This window comes from Henckelia pumila, chromosome 1 (genome assembly GCF_033568475.1).
Source record: "Henckelia pumila isolate YLH828 chromosome 1, ASM3356847v2, whole genome shotgun sequence".
Lineage (NCBI taxonomy): Eukaryota > Viridiplantae > Streptophyta > Magnoliopsida > Lamiales > Gesneriaceae > Henckelia > Henckelia pumila.
In genome coordinates this window covers 135,721,076-135,729,781 of record NC_133120.1, presented here as the reverse complement: position 1 = coordinate 135,729,781, position 8,706 = coordinate 135,721,076, and the positions used below count along the sequence as shown (strand labels likewise).

At 34.0% G+C, this 8,706-nt stretch overlaps 1 long non-coding RNA gene across 1 annotated transcript; it reads left to right on the top strand.

Moving 5' to 3' along the window:
• The first annotated feature begins 3,348 nt into the window (after positions 1–3,348).
• On the top strand, positions 3,349–6,225 carry LOC140875069 (uncharacterized). The gene is made up of 4 exons (XR_012148313.1): positions 3,349–3,671; positions 4,702–4,725; positions 4,845–4,921; positions 5,721–6,225. It is a non-coding gene; the product is annotated as an uncharacterized lncRNA (long non-coding RNA).
• The last annotated feature ends 2,481 nt before the right edge of the window (positions 6,226–8,706 follow it).

The following is an 8,706-nucleotide window of genomic DNA, read 5'->3' as shown; positions in this document are numbered from 1 at the left end:
AGTTGATGATGAATTAAAATTTAAAGTTGAAGAAGTTGAGAAAATTGAGGTTGATGATACTCCAATTATTATTAATGATGTTAGTGTTGAAATAAGTGCGGTGGAGGGTGAATCATTGTTTGATGATTATTCTTCTATTGCGCATGTTGTGGAGATTAGTCTTGTTAATGTTAGATTCACTATTGAATCTATTAATGAGTTATTGGATTCATGTATTGTTTCATGTCCATTGGTCCCAAAAGAAATTTTTGATGATCAATTGGAAATTGAAAATTTGAGTAATATGGTTGAAAAAAAAAGTGATGACAAAAGTGAGATAGCCATGGAAAAAGAAAATGAAAAAGAAAATTTAGAGGCCGAAAGAAATAGTGTACAAAAAAGTGAGATGGTCTTTGAGGTAAAAAAAGAGAGGAAAGAAAAGAGAGGAAAGAGACCAATAAAAAAAGAAAATATTATGGTCCAAAATTGTGAGGTTGAAATTTTTGTTCAATTGAATAAAATCCCTAAAGTACTTATGTACAAAGAGGTTTTATCTCATTGTGATGATATAGCCGGTTTAATCCCGAGCATTGTTTGTTCTTTTTTGCAGGATATTGGAGACATATCGAAGAGAAGACAAAGGAGATCTAATGTTAAAGTGAAGCACATGTTGGATCCATGTAGAGTTGAGCACACACAAGACAAGGGGCAAGATTTGAGGACAAATTTTTTGAAGAAGGGGAGTCTGATATGAATCTAGGAGGTGCTCGAAGATTCATATTGTTCCAAGATTTGTTCCGTGATTTACAATCAAGAGTTGAAGGATTTGGATTACATGGCAATCAAGTTGAAGAGCTTGAAGATCAGTTTGGGAGTTGCCTATGCATCCTTGAAGTTCTAGGAGTCAAAAAGAATAAAAAAATTAAAATTCGTGCAGAGAGTTTCTCGCTCGAGCGAGCTCAAAGGAATTTGCGAGACAATTTGATTCTCGCTCGAGCGAGAGTTGTGTCCACTCGAACGAGCCTGGATTTCTGAGAAAAAAACACACACTCGGCGTGTTTATGTGTGTGTGCGGGATTTTGATATTTTGATGTTATTTTCCTATTTTTGAGAGTTCTAATTATACTAGGAAACTTTTAGGAGATATCTTTGATATCTTTAGATATTATTTTGCTATATCTTTTATTATTTTGTACTTGTATTATAAATACAACAAATACATTCATTATTGAATAATTAAGAATTGAGATTCAGTTTATACAAAATTTATTGAAATTCTCTCAAAACTTTTATTCAAAGCTTCTCTTTGCTCTTCAAATCAAACCTTTTCAGTTTAATTACTTGAAAACATTTGTCGATTGTTTCTCACTGGAGATTGTCAGATACAAGTTATCTGAAAGTTTTCTTTGGTTTCAATTGTCGTGATTTCTGTTGTTAATCGTTCCGTCGATTAAAGGTGGAAATCCAAAATTCTAGCTATTTTTACTTGTTTCAAAGATTGGGAAAAAACTTTGGATCTATTGTTTATTGATTAGAGGGTGCGATTCAAATTGTAATCGTGTTTGCTAATCATACTCATCAAGATTTATATCAAGAAATCAAGGCATCTCCAAGAAAAATGCACCAGTCTGTGGTAGACTTCCTAGTATCCGGGCATCCAGCCTAATCTGCATCACTGTACGTAGTCAAATGAACAGATGATCGAGTAGGAAAAATCAACCCATGAGTAGGTGGCCCAATTAAGTATCGAATAATGAGAAACCATATGAAGATGTCGAGGCGATTGCATAAATTTGCTAACAATATGGACAACATAAGAGATATTAGGCCTTGTAATGGTTGGGTAGATAAGACTACCAAGTTCATATTGTTAGTACCAACAAGTTGCCTATATAAAAACGGATCAGATCAAAGCCCGCCTTCATCTTTCCGATATTTCACGTTCACCTCCATTGGCGTATCAACAACAGTAGCATCTTTTAAACCAGCTAACTCAATGAGATCTTGGATATATTTATGCTGATTTAAGAACAAACCATGAGCTCGAGAGTGAACTTATAGGCGTAGAAAATATGTGAGAATCCCAAGATCTTTCATTTGAAAGTACTATGCAACATATTTTTAAGCTTAGTAATCAACTCATTGTCATTATCAGTGATGATAATATCATTAACATAGATTAAGAGAACGACCATACTGTTTCTTTGTCTGATGAAATAAGAGAGATGAATCATATGACTATGTGTGAAAGTGAAGTGGAGAAGAGTGCTACAAAACTTCTCAAACCAAGATCTAGGGGTCTGCTTCAATCCGTACAAAGAACGTCTTAGCTTGCAAAATTCATGAGGAGTTGTTATTGACATACATGTTGGAAGTTTCATGTAAATATCTTCTTTAAGGTCTCCATGCAAGAAGGCATTTTTTTACATCCAGCTGATGTAAAGGACAAAATTTAGAAGATGCAATAGCGAGAATGGTTCGCACAGTGGTCATCTTAGCAACTAGTGTAAATGTTTCGTCATAGTTGAGACCATATTCATATTTATTTCCAAGAGCTATCAATCGAGCTTTGTATCTAACAAGGAGACATCAAACTTGAGTTTCACAGTTTAGATCCACTTACTACCAATGAGCGTAACATTTGGAGGACAATAAACAATATCCCAAGTATGATTTTCCTCAAGTGCTTTAAGTTCTGCTTCCATTTCTTGCTGCCAACACTCATGTTCTATAGCTTGTCTATAACAAGTTGGAATAGAAATAGATGACAAAGTAGTATTCATAGCAACATGGGTTGAAAAACCATACCAATCAGGAGGTTTGTGAGTTCAAAAGCTTTTTCGGAGGGGCGCTGGATAATTGGAAATGGGTGGAACAAGATTAGATGTGGCAGGAAGAATGGGAGGAACTTCAATCAGACTTGCAAGATGATCAAATCAGCAGAAGTGCGTCAACAATAAACATAACAAAGTTGAAATCTTTGTACTGTTGTTGGCGACTCAAGAAATTGAGGCCAAACAGATAGAGAGGGAGACTCTAAAGCCTGTGGTGTGCTAAAAAGGAACTACAAGAAAAAGCTCAATAACAACATTTAAAAGACATCGCTTTTTGTAAAAAGCGTTGTGTTTTTTTTATAGACAACACTTTTAGTGAAAAGCGTTGTTATAATTTTTTTATTTTATAAAAGACAATGCTTTTTGATATCTACGACAACGCTTATGAAAAGCATTGTACATTAGCGTTTTTTAATAATCTACAACAAAACTTTTTAAAAAGTGTTGTCTATGATCGTCTTTTTTACTATTTATAACAACACTTTATATATTAAATATATTTTTTAAACATACCGAATCTGGCCTCAAAATAAAATATTTGCTTACATGTATTACTCTCTCTCCTAGCATTCTCTCTCTCTCGCCGATCTATCTTCTTCTTCTCTCCCTTCACAATTTTGAAATTTCAAGCTTCGATCTACTCCGCATCGTTGCTTGAAAAATTGATTTGAGCATAGATTTAGAATCCTCTCGTCGAGGGCTTCCTTCCAATACCTATTTCCCTAATTTTTAAGCACGCTCCGTCAATCCTTTTTTCCTACTATTTTCGTTTTGCCATTCTTTTGCTGTCGTCGAGTGTCGCCTAGGCGAGAAGGAAGGTTTTTCAGGTTGTTTGGAGCTTTATTTCGAAACCTGGAGGTATCTTTTGAATTCTAGGTTTTTAAATTTGGGAATTTTTTTAGTTGTTTTCGTTTTTCTCGATTTATTTGGTGTGTGAAGTATGGTTTGGAATGATTCGGTCTTGTATATGTTTCTGCACGATGATTTTACAGAAGATGAGTTCTTGTCCCGTGGAGTAGTACATACCAATGGAATTTGTCTCTTGAATGTATTTGAATTTTTTTTACATTTTCCAGTATACAGGAAAAAAGGAATTCACGAGAATGAAATAACTCAAAAGCTTGAGATTTCCCCAGAAAAAATTCGTTACGTGTATTAATCCTATTTATCATGTTTTGGAGATATTTTACAATCACATACACAAGCGCACACATACCAATAATTTATGGCCAAGTACCGAATAGTTTCTTGGTATTCAAGATTGTCTTACTTTTCTTTTATCTTCTACTGTAATAGCAATCAAGTTAATGAATGACATCTCATACTATATGTCTCATAATGAGTGTGTATTTTTTCTTATTCAGTAATCACACAATTCAGTTCTAAAATAAGACTTTAGATTGCTCAAAGCATTATAAATAAGCCCATCAAATGTTGAAATGTGTATAAATCAAGATACCGGAGGAAAGCTTTTCGGTGAGATACGCATGTTGTTAAAAATATGTATAAACTATTAAACTATGCCTATATTAGCAACGAATAAGAAATCGTAGATGCAATGTCAATCATTAGAAATGAAAAAGGTAACATTTCAAAATTTCTGTTTGATCATTGCCAAGAATACCAAAATATATGTCACTTATCAGAGACATAATTTCCAAAATCTCAAGTTTTATAGGCTGAGCTGTAAAAACTACACATTCAATTTTTATCAGAAACATATATATTTATTTACTAAGTGGTTCAATAGTATTCAATTACAGATATATATCAGTAACATTTTAATTACTAATTGGTTTATTAGTACTTAGTTCTTGTCTGATTTGATGGTCAGAAAAAACAAAGATGATTATGACTGATGAATTGATGCTTAATTAAATTTGTGCAGGTGCGTCCATTTAAGAGACCAGTGGTATCCCAGATGATTTTTGTCCACTTTATACTAGAGTAGTTTGGGCAGATATATAGTCTCAATCTTATAAGCTTCAACAGTTTTTGATCTTTTTTTCAAAAAGTTGTGTTACTCTTCAGGTACATTGACATGGCAGAATCATTGTGCCAAAAAAGAGCGATCGAAGCTTTCTGTTTAGATCCTGCGAAATGGGGAGGTAAATACATGCAACTCAGTTGTCAAATATTTTCACAGGATATCAGTATTTCAGTCTGGTTTCATTTGAAAATGGTGTGCTAGTATAGTTTCATTTTCTCTACCATTCGTGACACAGTAAAAATAAATAAAGTTGCATTTTGTTAGGCTGACTGGAAAATAGTTCATTGATATTCTATAGAACTGTATCAATTCTGTGGCACAATATATAATATGACATTCAGAATATAATACTACTAACACTTATTGGGTATAATACATACATGAAAGAATTATGGCACTTGATCTGCCTCATGGAGGCCTTATTTCTCATGGCAATCAGGTTTGCACGATTTATGCTATCATGTCTAAGATAGTTCTATATTCCTATATTTGTACTCCAATTTTTTGCATGTTTGACATGCAAATTGTGATAAACATTTTATGACTATGAGATTTATATGATTCCTTGTGTCCACTTAAGTTTGTTCGGTTGAGTTGGGTTAAACTAATTATTGTAACTCATTGGCACATAGGGATCGATGTATATTCTATAGTCTTGTGCAAATTATGCGTGTTAAATATTTAAATCTTGCAGCCTTGTGTGTTTTAAATATTCTCCATGTGTAAAAGAATTTAACAAGTCTCTACAATTCCTTGTTGTGTGTGCGCCTCTTCTATATACATGAATTAAGTCAAACCAAATAATACTAATGATGATCATGAATGCTTAGCTCTTGGCTGGAACCGTACCTCAATGTCATTCTTTTTCATTTTACTGAATCACTGATTTACTTGAGTGCTTTTTGAACTGTTTCCAGATTATCTTGATATGATTATGATTATTCCAACCTCTCCCTTCCCAGGCTTAGCTTGCCTTGGACAACCTTGCAGTGCCAGTGGGGTAAGCTTCTTATGTTGTCCGTTTAAACAATTTTTTGCAAGTATATTGACAAATTCAAATTCAAATTATATAAATGTCTCAAATCTTTGCATTCAAAGTTTGTTGCAAGTATTAGTTACTGATCAAGGATATGTCTCTGGATTGATTCACGCTTGGAGCCATTGGCGTGAGGGAACACCTGCAAATATGATAGATCTTATGTTATAGCTGGATTGATTCACGCTTGGAGGCATTGGCGTGAGGGAACACCTTCAAATATGATAGATCTTATGTTATAGGATGGATTAATGTATAGTTTTTTGCCTAGTGTTTATAGAGTTAGAAGTAATTTGATTATTTTTTTACATTTGAATGATTCATAATATTGGAATATTGTATATTAAATTTTGTTTTTCATATTTTTGAAATTTTAGTGATTTATATTATTGAAAATTTGTGAATTAAATTTTAATTTTTTTGTTATTTATTCGGAAAAAGACAACGATTTTTTCGCATTGTCTATGTGGCTGAAAAAGCGTTGTTAAAGTCAGTGTTGTAAAAAAGCTCGTCCAATGACAACGCTTTTTCCGCGTTGTTTTTTTGAGAAAAGACAATGCTTTTTCTGCATTGTCTTTTCTTAAAAAAACAACGCGGAAAAAGTGTTATTTTTGAGAAAAAAACTTCGTCTTTTCAAAAAAAGACAAAGCGGAATACACAATATCAGTGCAATCAGACCAAAGATTCTCAAAGGAAGAATAAAACTCCTGGATTGACATGCTCTCTTGACTGAGTTGTCCCAACTCGAGTTCCAAATGAAACCTTCTTGCTGAGTTGCTGTAATGACCCACGTTCTTCCATCGCATCCCTCCCCAGCCTATAACATGGGCTCGGACCGCATGGTTCGATGGACATCGCACTCATGACCTCCCCACTCCTGACAGTGAGTTTTTGCATTCCCAAGAAATCAAACCTTGTACCTCCAGGCCCATGCTATAGGCTGGGGAGGGATGCGGTAAAAGGACGTGGGTCATTACAGTTGCTTTGGTTATAAACTGTCTTCAAGTAACCCAACATTTCTTTAGAAGTCTTATAAGGCTTGAGATTGAGAAATATGGAGGGGTCCACATTCCCAAGGATCCAAGACATAATCTGAGCATCCTTCACCTCCCATTTTACATATTCTTTCTCCTTCTCGCTATTAGGGGCAAGATTTGTGCCATCAATATGACCCCATAATTCCTTTCCCTTAACAAAGATATGGAATTAAAAAGCCCAAACAGAATAATTATTGCCATTAAATCGAACAAAAAAATGTTCTGATCGTTCAAAAGACACGATTCAACTAGAAACAAGAATTTAGAGATCAATTCCAAGAAAACACCAAGATCTCGGAGCTAGAAACTGAAACAGACAAGAAGAAATTATCTCAGAGTTTTTTCTTTGATACCATGAAAATTTTAACGAGATTTTTTTGGAAAAAACTGTTACTTTTATTTACAAAAAGGATTACAATATATAGACAACAAGAATAATCATACCCCTTGATCCTAGCCCTATTATAAGAAGAAATATAGCATAACTACAACAAGAATATATACAACATTATAATGAAAATCTTAAAGAGATATTCAAGGGACTAAGTAAGGAAAGAATACATTGACAATAACATCTTGATTACTCCCCATTATTAGCATGTCATCAAAATATAAACATACTATCACATAAGAATCTTTTGTGCGCCTAATGTAGTCACATTTGTCACACTCGTTAATCTTAAATCCATTTGTCAATATGGCTTTATCAAATTTTTCATGACATTGATTAGACACTTCCTTCAGCCCGTATAAATACTTAACGATTTGGCACACTTTCTTTTCTTTACCCCGAACAACAAATCGTTCGGTTTGATCCATATAAATCTCTTCTTCTAACTCACCATTCAAGAACACAATTTTGACATCCATGTGTATCTCTAGGTTATGAAATGCTTCAATAGCAATGAGTACACAAATCAAAGTTTTTCTTGAGACTGATGAATATGTATAAGAAAAAGCCACGGCTTTCCTTTTGTCTATATCCTTTAGCCACCAATATAGCCTTTTATTTATAAACTGTTCCATCGATTTTATACTTTCTTTTCAGGGCCCATTTTCACCCCAACAGCTTGGTACCTGGTGGAAGATCCACAAGTTCCCAAGTTTGATTCTACGTAATGGAGTCCATTTCAGTATTGATGGCTTCTTTCCAGTATGGAGCTTCAGGGCTAGACAACGCATCTTGTAAGGTCTTTGGTTCATTTTCCAGCATGTAAGTGAGAAAATCTTGACCAAAGGAATTTTTCTTTCTAGATCTTTTGCTTCTTCCTGGTTCTTCTTTTTGTAACTTTTGTTCATTGTTTCTCTCGTTCTTTTGCTAGAACTAGGATCATTCTTTTCAGAACCTTCTCCTTGAGAGATGATTTTACTCTGTTCAATTAGGCCTTTATTAGTGTTTGGTTCATCTCCTTGAGAAGAGCCTTTTGTTGACATTTCTACTGTTATTTGAATATCAATTTCCTGATTTCTCTTGTTGCAAGGAAATATGTTTAAAAAGAACACTACATTTCTAGACTCAATAGTCATCCCTTTGTTCATTCTAGAAATTTCAGATTTATGCACAATAAATCTTTAGGCACTACTATTAAATGCATATCCAATGAATATGCAGTCAACCATCTTTAGTCCTATTCTCACTTTTCGGCTTTGGTATTTCAACCTTGACCAAGCACCCCCACACTTTCAGGTATCTATAGCAAGGTTTGTGACTTTTCCACAATTCATATGGTGATTTGTCATTTTTCTTATGGAGAATCTTGTTCAGTATATGATTAACCGATAATATGGTTTCCCCTAACAAGTTTTGGAGTAATCCTGAACTTATCAACA